At 44.9% G+C, this 19,923-nt stretch overlaps 1 long non-coding RNA gene across 2 annotated transcripts in view; it reads left to right on the forward strand.

The window, feature by feature from the left end:
* Positions 1-19,923, forward strand: part of LOC123453763 — a 68,991-nt gene that overhangs the window by 20,504 nt on the left and 28,564 nt on the right. For both annotated transcript variants that reach the window (XR_006632961.1, XR_006632960.1), the window contains exon 3: positions 15,637-15,928. This is a non-coding gene — a long non-coding RNA (uncharacterized LOC123453763). The remainder of the gene's footprint in view (positions 1-15,636; positions 15,929-19,923) is intronic.

Raw genomic sequence — 19,923 nt, forward strand, 5'->3', positions numbered from 1 at the left:
AGCATCTGCCCAAACTTGGATAGAGAAATAGAAACAGAAAACAAAATCCGTTTTTTGTTGTTTTTTTTTTTTAACCTAAGAGAGCATCTTGTAATAAGTTGTTCCAGCTTCAGGAATAACTAGCGACAAGTTTGTTGAACATGATTCAGAGCCTCAGGGATTACATTTCTCTAAAAGTATACATCAATTTGAAAATTAAAGGGAAAAGTGCTCGAGACAAGACATGTTTGGATTTTTATCAAACATCCTTTGGAAAGCCCTTTAGAACGCAGGATGTGGCTTCCCGGGACTTTCCTCTGTCATTTGCCTTTCTCGTGTCTGAATGGCTCGTGCTCAGGCCCATTCTAGATTCCAGTGACCTCAGAAGCACATCCCCTTCTTGTAGCAACTTCAGCTAATGGACTAAGCTGGTTATTCAAGGTTTTGGAAGTCTCCACATATTCAGTGCAGCTGCTCTCAAGAGCTTTGTTCTCATATCCAGCACTGGGGAGCACTGCACCGGAAAGGACCTCACAGATCATTCAATCCAGCCCTACAGCACAGCTAACATCAAGGCCCAGAAAGCTAAGTTCCTTAAAGACCCCAGGGAAGGGCAGCAAATGTCCTTGCATTGAAATTCTAATCAGTTTCTCAAAGCTCCTTCACTCTTGTGAACATCTCTCCTCCATAAGCCTGTCATGCTTACCTCTGTCTCCTCTGATTCTTCCTCCTCCTCCTCCTCCTTTTTCTTTATTTGAGAAGTAGAGAAATAGGCAGGGGGAGAGAGAGAAAGAGAGAGAAAGAGAGAGAAAGAGAGAGAGAGAGAGAGAGAGAGAGAGATTGGGCACTCTAGGGCCTCTAGCCACTGCAAACGATCTCCAGACATAGGTCCTGGGGAATCAAATTTGGGATCTTTGGCTTTGCTGGCAAGCGCCTTAACCACTAAGCCATTTCTCCAGCACCCCCTCTGATTCTTGACTCCCCACAACAAAAGCTTATCTGGTTGTCTGTCCCTCAGGCCCATTCCCATCTGTGGTAGTTTGATTCATGTGTCCCCATAAATTTAGGTATTCTGAATGCTAGGTTCTCAGCTGATGGAGATTTGGGAATTAACGCCTCTTGGAGGCTTATGGGTGTTACAACCAGTTTCCCCTTGCCAGTGTCTGGCACACTCTCCTGTTGCTATTGTCCACCTTATGTTGGCCCGGAGGTGATGCTATCCTCTGCCCATGCCTTCGTTTTCCCCTGCCATCATGGAGCTTCCCCTTGAGTCTGTAAACCAAAATAAATCCTTTTTCCCACAAGCTGCTCTGGGTTGGATGATTTATGCCAGCAATGGGAACCTGACTGCAACGGCTGGCGAGATGTGTCACATGTTTCTAATGTGTTAGGCTACACCTTTGTAATATAATTTTGTTCTCCCAAGAGGCATAGGCCTATTTTGGAAGTAAGGAAACTGTCACAGAGGAGCTATCATTTGCCCAAGATCACATGGTAATTGTGATATAGGAATATGGGTGTCTTTGACAGCAATAGCCTTTCTTGGCTTTAGCTCAGCATTTAACTCAGCAGTTAGCAGGGTGTGGTGGCGCACGCCTTTAATCCCAGCACTTGAGAGGCAGAGGTAGGAGGATGGCTGTGAGTTCAAGGCCACACTGAGACTAGTGAATTCTGGGTTAGCCTGGGCTAGGGTGAGGCCCTACCTTGAAAAACAAACAAACAAAAAAGAATGACTCAGGAATTAGGATGCCAGAGGTTCATGGTCACACAAAACTTCCATGGAGTCAGGGGCCTCCAGATTGTTGTCCTGTGAATTCAATCAGTGAAGTTCATGGACCACAGAGGGTGAGGTCTAGAAAGATTTTATTGAGAGATTTTATTATAGTGCTTAAGAGAAGCAAAGATGACAGGGCTTCTGTATAGTAGGAGGCATTTCCCAAAACAGGACACCTTGGGGGCTGAGCTGGTTAGACGAGTGTCCTTGCCCAGTGTCCAGACCTCTTGCAGCTTTGGTCATACCCTCACATCTGATTTCCAGGAAAGGGGAGCTCCTTTAGGTAAAAAGAGGTAAGGACAAAACTGAGCTCCTTTTTGGTATTCCTGGCCTCCAGCAAGGTCCAGGCTGCTCAGGACTCCTTTAGAGAAAAGGGAATAAGGAAAAATCAGATCCCTGCTTACAGGCTCAAAGACATGCTCCACTTTTCACCAAAGGGGGAAAAATACAAAAAAAACCCTGTTAACTTTGGGGTCTTGATACCCTAAACTGCCAAGTCAATTTCTATTTCCTTCTTTATTAAATGGTTAGGCCAGCTTTGAATCCAGATGCTAGATTTTTAATATTTTCCCCTGTATTTTCCCCTGAGACATATGTTGACATTTTGTCTGTATTTCATACATTAAATCTCTTCGTCCTTTTAGGGAACATTCTGGAATATTTCCTCATCTCTCTTCCATTTCACTAATTCTGTTATTTGTATGTTGAATCTGCTACCTAACCCATTGGGCCTTTAATACCAGGAACCATATTTTTCATTTCTGGAAGTTATTTTTGTGTCAGTTTAGATCCTCCTATTCTTTTAAAAATAATATGTTATACCATTCTTAGAATATTTCTCTTTGATTTATGTAATCGTTTTCAAAAACCAACTTGATAGTTTCCAATAGTTCTTTTACTGTGGGACGTTTTGGAGAGTTTGATCTTGATCCTGCTGTTTATTCTGGCTGCTGACTTGTATATGGTGGATTATAGCTCTCTGTGTTTGTGGCTTCTCATTGTAAGCTAGGCTTTATCTTTTCCTATGGGAATTCAGCATTGAAGCTTGCATGAAGGGCAGTTGTATATTTTCTTCTGTTGGTGTCCTAGGGATGTCCGTGACTAAGGACCCATTGTATGTTACTTTCTCAACTTGGGCTTCCCTTCTGATGCAATCGAAGTAATAGGTACTTGACTCCTCAACTTGCCAGGCCCAGATGGGGACATTGATTTTTTTCATGTGGGTCTGTGTCCCATGTAGAGCTGGACAGAAGCAAACCTCTTTGCTGTCGTCCTGGGCTGCTGCCTGGGAGAAGAGCTGGGCTATGTCGGTGGGACCCTCACTTCACCCAGCATAGAGGCTCACCTCCTGTGGCCACAGGGCTGCTAACATCCCAGGCCTTTGGTCATTACTGACTTCACTCATCTCTCCAGGGCCACCAAAGCACAAACCCCAGAGCCCTTCCCCTAGTGCTCTGCCTCTTTTGCATCTTGACACCTAGGCATTTTCTTTTTCGTCACAAAAGCTTAACTGTGTATTACTTACCAGCTGAAAATTATGTTTTAAATTGTGGCAAAATCCATAGAGCATAAAATTGATGATGTTAACCGTTTTGATATTTATTTATTATTTGCTTCTTTGTTCATGTGTGTATGTGTATGGTCACACCAGGGCCTCTTGCCACTGCAAGCAAACGCTAGATGCATGTGTCCCTTTTTGTGTCTGGCTTTACATGGGTGCTGGGGAAATGAACCCAGACCAATAGGCTTTGTAAGCAAGAGCTTTTAACCACTGAGCCATCTCTACAGCCCTTAACTACTTTTTTTTCCTCAAGTTTTATTAACATTTTCCATGATGATAAAAAATATACCATGGTAATACCCTCCCTCCCCCCATTTTCCCCTTTGATATTCCATTCTCCATCATATCCCCTCCCCATCTCAATCAGTCTCTCTCTTATTTTGATGTCATGATCTTTTCCTCCTCTTATGATGGTCTTGTGTAGGTAGTGTCAGGCACTATGAGGTCATGGATATCCAGGCCATTTTATGTCTGGAGGGAGCACGTTGTAAGGAGTCTTGCCCTTCCTTTGGCTCTTACAAATTCTTTCTGTCACCTCTTCCACACTAGACCCTGAGCCTTGGAAGGTGTGATTGAGATGTTACTTGGTACTCTAGTCACTTCTTTCCAGCACCATGATGCCTTCTGAATTGTCCCAAGATTACTGCCATCTGAAAAGAGAAGATTCTCTACCCAAAGTGAGAGTAGCATTAGTATAAGGGTATGAATATTAAGAGAAGTGCTTACTGGGCAGTTTGATAAGCATAGTATATACATTTATCAGACATCAGCAGATGTTACACCCCTAGAGCTCATGACTACCCCTGTTTTAAGTTTTCAGTATCAGGGTTGTATTTCCTCCCATGGAGTGGGCCTCCAGTCCAATTGGAGGGCAGTTGGTTTCCAACATGATAGCCATGCCACTATGGCACCCATTGGCTCATTTAGCCTGTCTGGCCAATTATAAGGCTTGCAGTGTCCACTGTTGCGTATCTTTAAGGGTGGTATCTCTTTCTCCCATTGAACTGCATGTAGAATGGCTTCTTCTGGCTTTCTGTCAGCTGGTCTACATGGAGGAGGTTATCTGCTTAGTTCCAGCAGGATTTCTCAGTGGCCTTGCAGCCCATGTATGTGGCGTCTTCAGCAATACCTTAACTACTTTTAAATTGGGTGATATTAAGCACATTCACAATGTTAACCAACCGTCATCACCATCATCCACAGAACTTGATTCATCTTGCAAAACTGAAACTATTTTCTCATTAAACACTAAGTCACAATTTCCTCCTCACCAGCCCCTGGCAACCACCTTTTTACTTTGTATCTCTGTAGACCTGTCTACTCTATCCATCTTGTCTGTATAGAACCCTACAGTATCTGCCCTTTCATTGCTGGCTTATCTCAACAAAATATCCTCAGGAGTTATCTCTGTGGTAAACTTTTCCTTTTTTTTAAAGCTAAAAAATAATCCATTGTGTGTGGATAATACATGTATGTGTGGATGCCATAGTTTGTTCAGCCATCCATCTGTTGATAGACAGTTGGGGCACCTGAACTTGTGGCTTGTTGTAAATAATGCTCCGTGTTCAAAATGGCATACATACAGCTCTTTGCATCCCTGATTTAAATGTTTCCATGTATATCCAGAAGCAGAATTGATGCATCATCTATTACTTCATATCTTAAAATGTTTGTTTGCATGTATGTGTGTATGTACATGCATGCACGAATGCATACTGGGGTCTCTTGCTACTGCAAACCAATGCCCATCAAGTTTTTGCATGGGTGACCAGGGACTTGAACCCAGGTCAGCAGGTTTTATGGGCAAGTGCCTTTAACTACTGAGATATCTCCCCAGCCTCCATTTTTAATTTTTTAAAATTATTTATTTATTTATTTGAGAGCTACAGACACAGAGAGAAAGACAGATAGAGGGAGAGAGAGAGAATGGGCGCGCCAGGGCTTCCAGCCTCTGCAAACGAACTCCAGACGCGTGCGCCCCCTTGTGCATCTGGCTAACGTGGGACCTGGGGAACCGAGCCTCGAACTGGGGTCCTTAGGCTTCACAGGCAAGCGCTTAACCGCTAAGCCATCTCTCCAGCCCTCCATTTTTAATTTTTTAAAAGATTTTATTACTATTATTTATTTGAGAGAGTGAGAAAGAGGCAGTTAGAGAGAGAGAGAGAGAGAGAGAGAGAGAGAGAGAGAGAAAATGGGCATATCAAGGCCTTCAGCCACTGCAAACAAACTCCAGATGCATGTGCCACCTTGTGCATCTGCTTATGTGGGTCTTAGGGAATAGAACCTGGGTCCTTTGGCTTTGCAGGCAAGTGTCTTAACTGCCAAGCCATCTCTCAAGATCCATTTTTAATTTTTTGAAGATCTATCAAAATGTTTCCATAGAAATCTACCATTTTCTACTCCAATAATACATAAATGTCCCAGTCTTTCCATATCCTTGCCAGGACTTATTTTCTATAGCTTTTTTTTTTTTTTTTTTGGTTTTCTTTTGTTTAGATAGTGGCTGTCTTAATGGAAATGGAATAGTGTTTTGTGTGGCTTTGGTTTGCATTTCTCTAATGACTAGTTCAGTTTCTTTTCATGCACTGTTGGCTGTTTATTTATCTTCCTTGGAGAAATCTCTATTTAATTCTTCTGCCCATTTTTAAAATGTGTGTGTGTGTGTGCGTGTGGTGTTGTGTTGACCATGAATCTTACAAGAGCTTTCTTCTGTAGTGCCTGCGGAGGTTTGCAGTGTAGCAATGGCCCAGGCCCCAGCAATCAGTGGGCTGGTGACATAGGAGACACTTAGGAGTTCACCTTTCCAAACAGTTTGAAACAGTTGGGAAGCCAGGGCACAGCCCGGTGGAAGCTCAGATGCTTCTGCAGTGCCAAAAGAAAAGAGCGAGAGTACAGAGGAGGAACAGGGTCTCTTGGAGGTCCTCATGAAAACTTTACACAACAAGCCTGCTTCAGTTGTTTTAAAAACAAAGACTAGGCTGAGGAGATAGCTTAGGGGTTAAAGATAACACTTTCTTGCAAAGCCTGCTGGCTCCTGGTTCACTTCCCCAATACCCATGTCAAGCCACATGTACAATGGGGCACATGTGTCTGGAGTTCATTTGCTATAGCAAGCAGTCCTCATGTGTCATTATGTCTCTCATAAACAACCTAATTAATTAATTAATTAATTACAAAAAGACCATTGCCAGTGTCCATAGCTCACTTCTCCAGAAGAAGCCAGGTAAGTTTGAATTGTCCTTTTTGGCCAACTTTTGCCCAGAGACTGCTGAAGAGCCCAAGGCTCTAACCTCAAATCTGGAGGGGTGTTCTGAAGGCAAGGAACCGCAGTAGATTCTTAACCTTCAGACAAAGCGCAGCCCAATACATCACTGACTCTTAGGAGACATGTCCACAGAACGGCACCATGTTCACAGGGCTGGAGTCCTCACAGAAATTCTGCTGGGCTTAATGGATGGATTGGTTGGTTACTTTTTGAGATAGGATCTCACTAAGTAGCCCAGGTTGGCCTCAAACTCATGGCAATCCTGCCTCAGCCTCCCCAGTGCTGGGCTTCTAGGCATGGGGCTGACTGGTTGGTTTTCTTCAGATGTGACTGTTAGACCATGATGACCATGTCATCTTGTTTGCAGCCTTGCAGGGGGCTGCTGTGGCTGTCTAACAAAGGGTGACGTGGGCTGATGTGTAAGCCATTTATTGGCAGCCACAGAACATGGTTCTTGGGCATTTCATATTTTAATATTTAATTTATTTTATTTTATTTAATATTTTAATAAATAAATTTAATAATCAATAATATTGGATATTTCATATTTTAATATCAATGTGTTTTGTAGGTTTTTTTTTTTTTTTGAGGTCTCACGGTGACCCAGGCTGACCTGGAATTCACTATGTAATCTCAGGATGGCCTTGAACTCACAGTGATCCTCCTATCTCTGCCTCCAGCATGCTGGGATTAAAGGTGTGCACCACCACGCCTGGCTGGCTAGGCCTGAAGTTCTTAAAGAAAGAATTTGAGCACTGATGGCTGAGAAAGAACTTTTGCCTCCTTGCACCTAACATACCAGGGGATGGTTGTCTCAGGTTGTGGGGCCCTCATCTCTGGGGGAGAGTTATCTAGAAGAATGTATATTTGGAGTGGCCCTGAAGCATTCACCTTATCACCCTCAATGGCCTCATAGGGCAGACTTGAAGATCTAAACATTGAAATCTATTCTCCTGGGGTGGCCAATCCAAACCCAGTGCTTGATACTTAGTGACAAGTACTCTGCAGTGGAAGTGATGTGGAAGGAATGTGCCAGTTGGTGGAGTCATTCATCCTGAGGCTAGGTGGGTATCATAGTCAGTTCCAATGTTGTTGGGATGAACATCCAAACCAGATACAGTTTATGGGAGGAAGGGATTTATGTCAAGCTTACAGATTCAGGGGAAGTTTCATCAATGGTGGAAGAAGCTGGCCCCCTTTCACAGATCTAAGCAGAGAGAAACAACTACATAGCCAGCAAACAGCAACCCCTCCGGAGCATACACATCTCTCTCCACACCTGTGGGCTGAATCCCAGGATCTGCCCCTAGTGACACTTCCTCCAGCCATGTGGCTGCAGACCCAACTTACAAGCTTTAATAAAACACTCAAGTCAGTGGGGGATACATTCACCCATCCACCACAGTGGGAGAGGCATTAATGGCTAAATATTCTAGCAGCTTTTTTTTTTTTCCTCAGTGGAAATGCATCTGTTTTCTTCCCCAGCACTGCAATAAATATACGGTTCTACAAGCTTATAGGCTTATAAGCCATCTTCTTCAGGCCCCCTGTTGCAGAATCCTGAGGGTCCTTGGAAGTGGCAGTATTGGGGCCATACCTCCAACAGGGTCTTACTCGTTGTCTGCTGCGAAGTCTAAACTTCCGGATTTTAAACTCTTTCTCCCCAGATTAATGTAAATGCTAGTCATGTTGAAGAACAACGTTAAGGGCTGGAGTGATGGCTTAGCAGTTAAGGCACTTGCCTGTGAAGCCTGGGGACCCGTGTTTGATTCTCCAGTATCCACATAAGCCGGATGCATAAAGTGCATGCTTCTGGAGATCATTTGCAGTGGCTAGAGGCCCTGGCTCTCAAATAACTAACAAATAAAACAAAAATATTTTTTAAAACAACTTTAAGATAAATTAAGTTCAATTTTAGAAGAGATTCACATATAAATAAGGCACACAGGCTAGTTCTGGGCCCTCTATCCATTTATTAATAAATAGTCCCAAGGGAGGTTAAAGAGAGTGCTCTTAAATGTTTATGGAAGCCCCTCTCAAAACCTTCAAATTTGATTTTAGGGCTGGAGAGATGGTTTAGCAATTACGGTGCTTATCTGTAAAGCCTAAGGACCAGAATCAATTCTCCAGGACCCATATGAGCCAGATGCACAGGTGGCACATGCATCTGGAGTTCATTTGCAGTGGCTGGAAGCCCTGGTGTATCCATTCTCTCTCTCTCTCTTTCTCTGCCTCTTTCTCTCTCTTATATAACTAAGTAAATAAAAAAATATTTTTAAACCTTTAAAAAAATTTGACTTTAGTCACCAAAAACAAAACAATAACAATTAAAATAAAACCCACAAAAACAAACACACACACATTAACCCAACTTACAAGCTTTAATAAAACACTCATGTGGAAGGAAAACCCACCTCCTGGTCAATGTAAAATTCCTTGACAAGAGAAGAGCCACCAAGCAGACCCCCGGAGGACTGAGTTTACAGAGGTGTGAATGATGTGCATATGATCTTTCCATAGAAAGGCCAAAGGGCAGAGGTCATGAGATGGGGACTGAAGGGAGGAAAAGATAGGGAAGAGTTGGTTTAAAGAAGGACAAACTACCTTTATTTTATTTATTTATTTTGGTTTTCTGACCAGCTTAGCTCAGACTGACCTAGAATTTACTATGTAGTCTCAGGGCAGCCTCAAACTCTTACTGATCCTCCTCCTTCTACCTCCCTAGTGCTGGGATTAAGGGCATGCGCCACCACACCTGGATTAAGGGCATGCACCACCACACCTGGATTAAGGGCATGTGCCACCACACCTGGCACAAACTATTTTTAATATAATTCCAGACAAACAGCCTCTCTGTTTTGTCCTCTTAAGAAATCCATTCAGAAGCCAGTTTTGAATCTGCCCATTAAATAATGGCTCTGGCTAGGTGGTAGTGGCTTTTCAGAAGGGAGAATATCTGTCTCTTACTCTTTTTTGCTGGCCTCTGGATCAAGGAGAGTTGAGTTGCACCCTCTGAATGAGGGTAGCTTCCTACCTGGTTCACCTTAGATGAATGTCTTTATTCCCTGGTAGTCCCCCATATCTACCCTGGCACATCTACAGGGGTGTCCTTCCTTGCTGTGCCTCCCACAGGTTTTTTTTTTCCCCCCATCAGCTGTTGGCTTCCCCTGGATACCAGAGCCTCCCTGTTACTCACCATATGGTGTATTGTTACCTACTTTGATTTGCTGCTGCTTGAACTAGACACTGTCTGTCTTTACAGCATTTAATCTTCTGAAAGGTTAAAGGCTCAGTTTGTGTGAATGATGGCTGTGTATAAGAAAGCAAAGTCATATTGTACTTCATGCCTGTTTTGAGCAAATTCCCTTGTCTCCACTCCTACCTGACTCAGAGATTAATGAATCAAGAAGTACATTTTGGTGGCTTTAAGCTGACTGTCTCCTGAGAAATGTCAGCGCATTCCAGGGACCAGTGGGAGTCTGAAAGTCAGTTGCTGGTCTTTCCTTTCTGTACTGAAACACCACTATTCTGTTCTGCATCATAAATCTAGGAAGGCTGAATCCTCTGCTGGCGGATGTGGCTGTCTTCTCCATGGTACTTAAATGCCCAGAGAGGAACAGATGCAATCCTGAGAGGATTTGAAAATAAATGTAAAAGCTAATCATTTGTTTATCTGAAATAATTTTATCCCATCAACTTTAATTTACATTTTCAGATATAATGTATATGAGATTAACAAAAATGTCACTCCTCTTGCAACTCAATTACCATTTTAAAAGTTCCATACAAAAATAAACTATGAGCCAGGCATGGTGGTCTTTAATCCCAGCACTTGGGAGGCTCAGATAGGAAGATTGTTGGGAGTTTGAGACTACATAGTGAATTCCAGGTCAGCCTGGGAAACAGCAAGACCCTACCTCAAGAAAATAAAAATAGGCCTGGAGAGATTGCTTAGTAGTTAAGTTGCTTGCCTGTGAGGTCTAAGAACCCATGTTTGACTCCCCAGATCTCACAAAAGTCAGATACACAGGTGACACGTGTTCTAAGCCACACAAGGTGGCACATACATCTAGAGTTCTACTGCAGTGGCTGGAAGCCCTGGCATGCCAATTTTCTCTCTTTCTCTCTCACTCATTCGCTCTTTCTCTCATTTAAAAAAAAAACTGGGCTGGAGAGATGACTTAGCGGTTAAGGTGTTTGCCTGCAAAGCCAAAGGACACAGGTTCAATTCCCCAAGACCCACATTAGCCAGATGCACAAGGGGGTGCATGCATCTGGAGTTCGTCTGCAGTGGTTGGAGGCCTTGGTGGCCCATTCTTTCTCTCTCTCTCCCTCTTTCTCTGTCAAATAAATAAATGAATAAAAACATTTTTTAAAATAATAAAAGGTTATGAAAAAGAATCCCATTCAAAGGAATGAATCTGAGATGTCCACATACAGCTTGCCAGCTGTAGACATGGGTCCCTCAGATCTGAGAGCTGACTGTCCTTGATTCCCACCTGCTCTGAGATCAAAATATGAGCTATGATTTGAGCTAACAGACTACAAGGGAGAGAATAAGAGGTGAAGCAAAGGATGGGAAAGAAACATGTATCATGAAAGCAGAAAGGAGGCTAACTCGGTGGTAGGAGGGGCAAGCGGGGAGGAGAAAGAGGGGAAGGAAAGCAAAAACAAAAACTGCATGAAAATACCATTATTAAACCCAATTCTTGTATGCTAATAAACAAAATTTAAAAATAAATCAATTACATTGAATTGGGGCATAATGGCTCATGCCTGTAATCCCAGCACTCAGGAGGTTAAAGTAGGATGATCTCCCTGAGTTTGAGGCCAAAGCCTAAGCTACAGTGAGACCCTACCTAAAAAAAAAAGTTATATTACAAGCTGAGGGTGTAGCTTAATGGTACAACACTTACCTCACAAGTCTGAGGCCCTGGGCTCGCTCCATCTCTAGCACTGAAGGATGGGGATGGACGGGGGAGGGGGTTCAAGGGAAAGGAAGGAGTGCAAGGAGAGGGGGAGACAAAGGAGAGAGAAAGGGGGACCAGAAGAGTTACACAAAGACCTATGTGAGGGCTGGGGAGCTGGCTCAGGGGTTAAGAGCACTTGCTTACAAAGCCCATTGGCCTGAGTTCAATTCTCCAGTATCCACATGTACAAGGTGGCGTATGTGTCTAGAGTTCATTTGCAGTGGCAAGGGGCCCTGGTGTACCCATGTTCTCTCTCTCCTCTCTCTCTCTTTCTATCTCTGTCTCTCTTAAATGAGTAGGTACAAATATTTCTTGTTTTTAAAAGAGCTTTGTGAAACCCATGACATTACATTATTCAGACAAGAGGGGCACTCTGTATCAAAGAATAGATTCATGGCTGTTGGTTTGCTTAGGAGAAAAAAAAAAAGCCCTTCAGCTTTGCAGGGAGAGGGCGATCTGTTTCCTGGAGAGTCCTTAATTAGAAGGCACTGGCTAGATAGACCCAAGCATAGAGCTTTTCTAGGAAGGACAAGTAGAGCTTGCAATCATGAAGGTGAGGCTACAGCTGGCAAATGGTGACAGGAGAGGGTGTTTTTTTTGGGAAGCTGGATAGAGGAGAAACCCAGAGGTACAAGGGAGTCAGCCACAGGAGACTCACATGCTACTTGAAGGAGCCTGGGCTTCCTTCTTGGGACCACTCCCAGCTGGGGGAGAGAGAACGCACCCCTCAGTTGAAGAGCTTCTCTGCTTCTACTATCTCCTCTCTTAAAATAACTCTCCCAATTGATCCCTTCTTCATGTCTATGGTTCTCAGTTCTTTGTATTTGTAGATAAAGCCACTGGCTTAGGGAGTTCTAAGCCCATACTGGTTCCTGATGGGTATCATAGTCTCTCAGCCTTACACTAATACAAAATCATGTGTTTCATTATGACATCTTCACACATGCATGCCACATACTTTGCTCATACGAGTCCCCCACTTCCCTCTCCTGTTTCCTCTCCCCACTTTTATTGGTTCCCTTCCTCCTCCCCCGAAATAGATTCTTTTGACTTCCATGTTATATATTTAAGTTCATATTCCACAGAGTTCTTTCTAGTCCTTCAGACTCTGCAGCTTTGCAATGCATTTGGGGGACATTTTTGGCTTTTGGAAACAAACAGGACCCAAGAGCAGAGCAGACTCAGAGCCACTGCTGGGGAAATCATAAAAAACGAGGCACAGGCAGAGCGCGGAGGGTCTGCGGAGCCTTCCCCGGCCGCGTGGCTCCCTGACGCCTCAGGGCTGGCCCAGGCCGCGGGCTGCGAGGGTCAAGCCCTGGGCATCCCTGGGCAGCGCTGTGGAGAGGGTTCTGTCTGTGTGCCTGGCCATGTCCACTGACCTCACGGCCCACAGAAAACACATCCTCCCTTCAGCTTGCTCTGCCCCCTCTGGAGAACAGGCCGGACCACCTTGGGAAAACAGGCAAGCCTCTGGCTAGCCCGACAGGAAGCTGGACCCTGAGCCACGTCCTCCATCCTTCCTCCAGAGAACCTGAGGCAGAGAGGGTGGCCCACCTCAGCTCTGGGCCTCTGACTCCACAGGGAGAAGGAAAGCCAGGGGAGAGTCCAGCTTGCTCCAAAAGACAGTAACACGAACCTGATCCTGTTGCTGGCTCTCCTGAGAGCCACTGTAGGGCTCATTTCAACTTTCCCTTTATGGCGACTATAATGAAGGCAATAACTCACAAGTTTGAGAAAAGCAGCCAGCGTGAAAAGTCAAGGGCCCCTGCCTCCCGGGAGTTCAGTTCCTTCCATATGTTCTGCAAAAGGGACCCTTTCAGATACAGCAAGCAGCAGAGGATGACTGGAGGTGAGTTCAATAGTGGCAGGAAGCCAGCCCATGGCCCCTCCAGGAGCATCAGCGCTCTCAAGTTTTCCTCTGAGCCTCTAGCAACCGCAATGGCTCCCCTTTAGATGAGCTCAGAAACACTGACTCCCTCCCTTCTTCTGGGTCACAGGATTCCTGTCTTGCTCTTGACAGGTCGAAGGGGCTTAGCTCTTCTTTTATTATCAGAATGTGAATCTCATAATCACTTCGTTCCCTCTGTGGAGTTGGCTGACCCCTGAAATGATGGTTTCATCAGAGAACTACCGTGAGCCACACAATGCTATTCAGAATGCTGTGATGCCAAACCGAGGGGGAAAATTGCTCAGAGATACTTTACTGACATAAAATCATATGGGCCTTGAGGGAATAATGGATTGTATCCTAGCTCCCCATCCAGGGAACCCCCTCCGATGGTAAAGGCTACAAGCTTGTTCTCATGTAGTTGTTGTGACCTTTCCTGCCTCTCCCTTCCTCTCTCTCTCTCTCTCTCTCTCTCTCTCTCTCTGCCTACGTGTTCAAGTGATTCCAATTCTTTTTTTGTTTTTTGAGGCAAGTCCCACAGATTGGTTTTTATTTTATTTAAACTTAAAAAAAATTTTATTTGCAAGGAGAGAGAGAGAAAGAGAAGGAGAATGGGCTCACCAGGGCCTCTAGACACTGCAGATGAATTCCAGATGCCCCTTGTGCATCTGGCTTACGAGGGTACTGGGCCATTGAACCTGAGTCCTTTGGCTTCACAGGCAAGCGCCTTAACCATTAAGCCATCTCTCCAGCCCCCTTTTTTTTATGTGAGAGAGCAAGAGTAGGAGAGAGAGAGAAAGAGAAATGGTGCACCAGGGCCTCCAGGCACTGCAGTCAAACTCCAGACGTGAGCACCCCCTTGTGTGCATGTGTGACCTCACGTGCTTGTGTCACTTTGTGCATCTGGTTTATGTGGGAAACCACGTAAAAAAAGTCAAACATGAGTCCTTATATTTTGCAGGCAAGAGCCTTAACCACTAAGCCACCTTTCCAGCCCTGATTCCAATTCTTCCTTCAACCGATATTTCTTTCACTTCACACACATGCACACACAAGGATATGCACATAGACACACACATGCATACCCATCCACTCTTTTTTTCCAAACTCTAAAACTTTTTTAAAGATTTTTTGCTTGTGAGTGTATGTGTGTCCCCTTCCAGTACCCCATGCACTTGCCTGTGGTGGCTGGAAGAGAAGTCTCTCTCCATTGCTCTTCTGCCTGGTCTTATTTTGAGCCGGATCTCTCTTGACTAACTCTGAAGCTTGCAGGACTTCAAAGATTCTCTGGTCTCTGATTGCCTATGGGCTGGTGTTACAGGCGTGTGTGGCCATACCTAGCTGTTCATGTGAGATCTGGAGATTTGAACTCAGGAAGTCTCGGCCCCCTCTCCCCGGGCCCTCATGCTTGCCCAGGAAGTGCATTTAACCACTGAGCCATCTCTCCAGGCCCCGATCCACTTTTGGTAGCAGTCAAAAATTGCACTAAGCATCATAGGCACCAGCACACAGATTTTTATGGAGATTAGCCTTATGTTGGTGGTGTTATGGCTGGGACTCTTACTTCCTATGTGCTTCTGTAAAGCTGTGCTTCACCTGGTTGTGATAATTATAGATGAATGGGCCCCACCACAGTGTTCTGTTTTCCTTTTGAAAAAGTATGCAGAGACTGTCTTCAGTTCAAAGACTGGTTGTAAAATCTTTGGGATAGGACAGATGCCAGCGGGCCCCATTTTTCCATTCACCCACAGTTAGCTGCCTGCAAAAATTAGTTACATGTCTAAAATTATCCCTAATTCCAAGTCCTCTCTGTACAACCAACCTCTCCAATATTCTAAAATTGTCCTTGATTCCTGCTTTTAATAAAGTGCATTTATAGAGATTATGAATTCCAGATTTGATTTCAGACTCTGGGGATGTGTATTCCTCTTCTGGAACTTGTACATCCGGTCCTGGGATGAAAAGAAGTGGGGTTGGGGAGGAGGAGAGGGAGAGAAAAAAAAAGAAGAAGAGAAGGCAAGGGGGAGAAAATCCACAGCCCCCCAAGGATCCCCTCTGGTGCTTGTGTCTTTAATAATCGAGCACGGAGGGGAGAGGCACGCTGAAGCCTGGGCTCTGGTGAAAGCCAGGTAAGCGACACTGGGGAGAAGCATGAGGTTGGCTGCCAACCTCGTTCTCTTTCTCGTGTGCCTTTTGCAGATGGATGACCACAACGGCCAATAAAGATCTCAGTTTTAGGTGATACTCAGGAGAAAAAGAAAGGAAAAGCCACACTGTTCAATCGCTGTGCTTATCAGCTCCATGCTATTGAGACCATTTGGCCGAAAAGGAACGTCGTGTCTTGCCACCCCCAGGAAGGACCATGCAGGAAGCACATCTTCAGCCACGGGCTTCTCCTGGAGGAAGGCTGGGAGAAATGACTGCGGCTGCTGCACACAGGAAACAGGAAGGTGTGCTTCTAAGCATGAAGAGCTGTCACTCGTTTCCTCAGGTATCTCCCACAGAGTCATTCACTGGAGACACAGCCCTGAGGGACTGTGGAGTGGAAATGAGGAGATTCCACTCCTGGTGTGATCTTGCTGCCCTGTTGCCTTTGACGATGTCAACTCAGACCTGCAGCTTGGCTTCACATCCACCTCACCTGTCTCCCGCACTGGCCCTGTGGTCCCAATCAGTTCTTTCCTGTGCTTAACAAGGAGGCTGGGTGGTGGCGTAGGGTCAGCAAAGCAGGCATCCTATTGTGAGTAGAGTGCAAAGGACCTGCGGGGAGGCTGTGACTCAGCCTATCCCACTACATGGGAAACGGAACTCCTACCTCAGTCCAATCCCATTGCTCTGAAGCAGATTCCTTTAGATAGCTCCATTTCCTCTGGAGAAATGCCAGAGTTTCCCATGTCTCTTTCAAACTTGCCTTCTCTGACTAACATGCCACCTGGACCTAAGACTAGGAGAGGAGGCAGGCTTGATTCCGGGTGGCATTTTCTGAATACTCACCGTATACGGTGGTTTGAGTGTAACCATGTCCCCCGTAGGCTCACATATTTGAAGACAAGAAGGTAGAAACTTGCAGGAAGAAGCATGCCACTGGGGGTGGGCCTTGAGTTACTACAGCCTGGCTCCACATACTGTTCTCTCGACTGCTCTGATGCTGTGATGATATAGCACCTCCTGCCATGCTTTCCCCGCCATGATGGGCCTACTATCTGGAACTGTAATACCAAATTAAATTCTTTTCCTTCCATAATCTGCCTCTGGTTGGGTATTTGTTCACAGCAAGGAGAAAGTAACTGATATACCACGTCTGTTAGAATGTGGCTAATCTGAGCTGCAACTGGTGACTATGAGTGTATAGTGTGTCCCATTCCTTGGCACTCAGTCAGTGTTTGCTGCTGAAGACTATTTTTTTTTTTGAGTAGTTTGTGGTTTATTTTCTCTCCCAAGTCACAGCCAAGCCTCCATTTTCTTGCCCTCCCTCCCTCTAGCTTCCCCATGGTGTTGTGGGCCTTTGGGTCAGGCAGGAACTGTAATGAGGCCAGGGCCCTGGATATTCCTTTTGTAGCCCTTGGCCCCAGTACCATCTTGTCCCTACCACAGACATCCCTCCTTGGTGAGTTCTACAGTCAGACTCTACCAACATCTGTGCCCTGCCCTCCAGAGGAATGCAGGAGACAAAAGTTCCACACCGCACAGGAACTGGGGATAGCTTGGGAAAGCTAAACTCAAGCCCTTCCACTGCCTAACCACACTGTACTGCTGAGTTTACTCTGATGTGGCCATGCCCAGATGGGTACTACAGGGAGCTTATGTTTCCATGAACAGCCTTAAATATGAAATGAGGGGAAAGGACAGTGTATTGAGGCTAAGTTCTCTTATGCACTTTCCCCTCTGAGGCAGCCCAGAGACAAAAGACCAAGATCACTCCAATGTTGGTCTCCCCAGCTACCTTTTAATGGTCCTTTGCCACCAGAAATGAGCCAGTTTCCTGTCTCTACAATTTATTACTCTCCTCTGACCCTAAAGCATCTAGCCTCCTGGCTCAGTTGTCACGGGCGGAACCAGGACTTGCTGGCATGGAAATCACTCTGTGGCCCGAATCTTCCCTATAGGCCTGTTTATTGTTATGCTACATGGGAGCTAAAGAAATTTAGAAAATCCTGTTTATTACTCAACAAAGATTAATTGTCACACTATTATGTCTACAGAAGCCCATTGGTTGGGAGAACCTCAATTTAGCATTTTTTTTTTTAATTCATGTTCTAGAAATCCAAAGGTAACACGTCTTTGGAAGAATAGGAAGGATGAAGGGATGGGTCAGTTGGTGAAATGCAACAGAGTATATTTAGAAAATGTTGTCCCTTTGCCAACCAGATAACTTTCAGAACTCTTTCCATCTACAAGAACTGCATTCCTAAAACAATTCTGGAGAGTGCACTTTGGAAAATCTGACACACTTTTCAAATGTGCACTTACATGCTAACTTTATTATTATCATTATAAAGTCCTACTCTCTCAGAAATTGTCCCAGGGCAGCTTCTCCTTTGATGAATGGCTGCTCAGTGTGATGATTCTGAAGGATGCCAGAGCATCCAGCAGCTTCTCTGCTGGTATTCCTAAGCCCCTTGTCATTATGCCTCCTGAGAAAAATCAGCCCACCACGACATGGAAAGAAGTCTGAGGAATAGGTTCCTGGGCTGCTCAAGGTGATGGGCAGGCAAACATCCCTATGCAGAAAATGGACTTGGTCTTTTTACTAAGGAGATAAGATTAATATTGAGACAATTATAAAACACAATTAAACTAAGCTTTATGACACCTGCTGTAGAAGCAATCAGAATCAAATATGAAAGGCATGATTGTTTGGATCTGAAATGTCTCCCAAAGACTCACATGTCTATAGACTTGGTTTTCCAGCTGATAGTAGCATTTGGAAGGTGGTGGAACCTTTAGAAAGTCTAAAATGAGGAAGCAAGGGGGCTGGAGAGATGGCTTAGCGGTTAAGGCTCTTGCCGGCGAAGCCTAAGGGCCCGTGTTTGACTGTCCAGATCCCATGTTAGCCAGAAACACAAAGGTAAGGCAAGTGAAAGGTTGCACATGACCACTAGGTGGTGCAAGTATCTGGAGTTTGATTGTAGTGGTTGAAGCCCAGGCTCAACAATTTCCTCTCTATCTCTCTCTGTCTTGCTAAAAAAAAAAGGAAGTGAGGAGTGTACACTTACAGGGAATGCTGGGACTTTAGCTCCTCCCTTTCTGTTTCTTTGCTTCCCAGCAGCCATGAGGTGAAAGGTTCTCTCCACTTTGTTCTCCTGCTTGGCTGTACTGTGCTACATCATGTTAAGAAGCAATGGAAGGGAGGCTGGGGAGATGGCTTTGTGGTTAAGGCACTTGCCTGTGAAGCCTAAGGACCTATGTTTGACTCTCCAGGTCCCAGGTAAGCCAGACACATGAAGGTGAGGCAACCACAAGGTTGTACATGCCCACTAGGTGGTGCATACATCAGGAGTTCGATTACAGTGGCTGGAGGTCCTGGTGTGCTGATTCTCTCTCTCTATCTTTCTCACTTCCACTCTCACTCTCTCACATAAAAAAGGCCAGTCTGTTGGGCTTGCCTCAAAACAAAACAAAACAAAAAATGAAAAGAAAAAGAAGACAATGGAACAGGTGTCCATCAACCTAAACCTCAGAAATCATGAGCCAAAACAACCTTTGCTCATTGAAGTTGTTTATCTTGGATATTGTGTCACAGTGACATAAAGATGAACAGTACAAAAGACTACTCAGACATTTCCCAGCAGACTGGAAGGATTTCTGGGTTGGATTGAGCATAAGAGAAATGGCTTAAAAGGACATATAACAAGGAAAGCATGGGCATGTTTTCAGGATTGTGAGGAGACTTAGTTACCAGGAAACAGAAAGGGGAGAATCTAAGAAGCAGGGCTTCATGTGCTAGCAACAATAGTTCATAGCATGCAGTCTGGAGAGCCCTTCTTGTGTCAGCTACAGTACTTCACAGCATGTGGTCTGAGGAGATCTTGTGTCAGCAAAAGTAGTTCACAGCATGCAGCTGGAGGAGATCTTCTGTGTCAGCTACAGTAGATCACAGCATACAGTCTGAGGAGATCTTCTAGTGTCAGCTACAGTAGTTCACAGCATGCAGCCGGAGGTGATCTTCTGTGTCAGCTACAGTAGATCACAGCATGCAGTCTGAGGAGATCTTCTAGTGTCAGCTACAGTAGATCACAGCATGCAGCCTGAGGAGGTCTTCTTGTGTCAGCTACAGTAGATCACAGCATGCAGTCTGAGGAGGTATTCTTGTGTCAGCTACAGTAGATCACAGCATGCAGTCTGAGGAGGTCTTCTTGTGTCAGCTACAGTAGATCACTGCATGCAGCCTGAGGAGGTCTTCTTGTGTCAGCTACAGTAGATCATAGCATGCAGCCTGAGGAGGTCTTCTTGTGTCAGCTACAGTAGATCATAGCATGCAGCCTG

The sequence above is a fragment of the Jaculus jaculus genome, chromosome 12 (assembly GCF_020740685.1).
Source record: "Jaculus jaculus isolate mJacJac1 chromosome 12, mJacJac1.mat.Y.cur, whole genome shotgun sequence".
Taxonomy (NCBI): Eukaryota; Metazoa; Chordata; class Mammalia; order Rodentia; family Dipodidae; genus Jaculus; species Jaculus jaculus.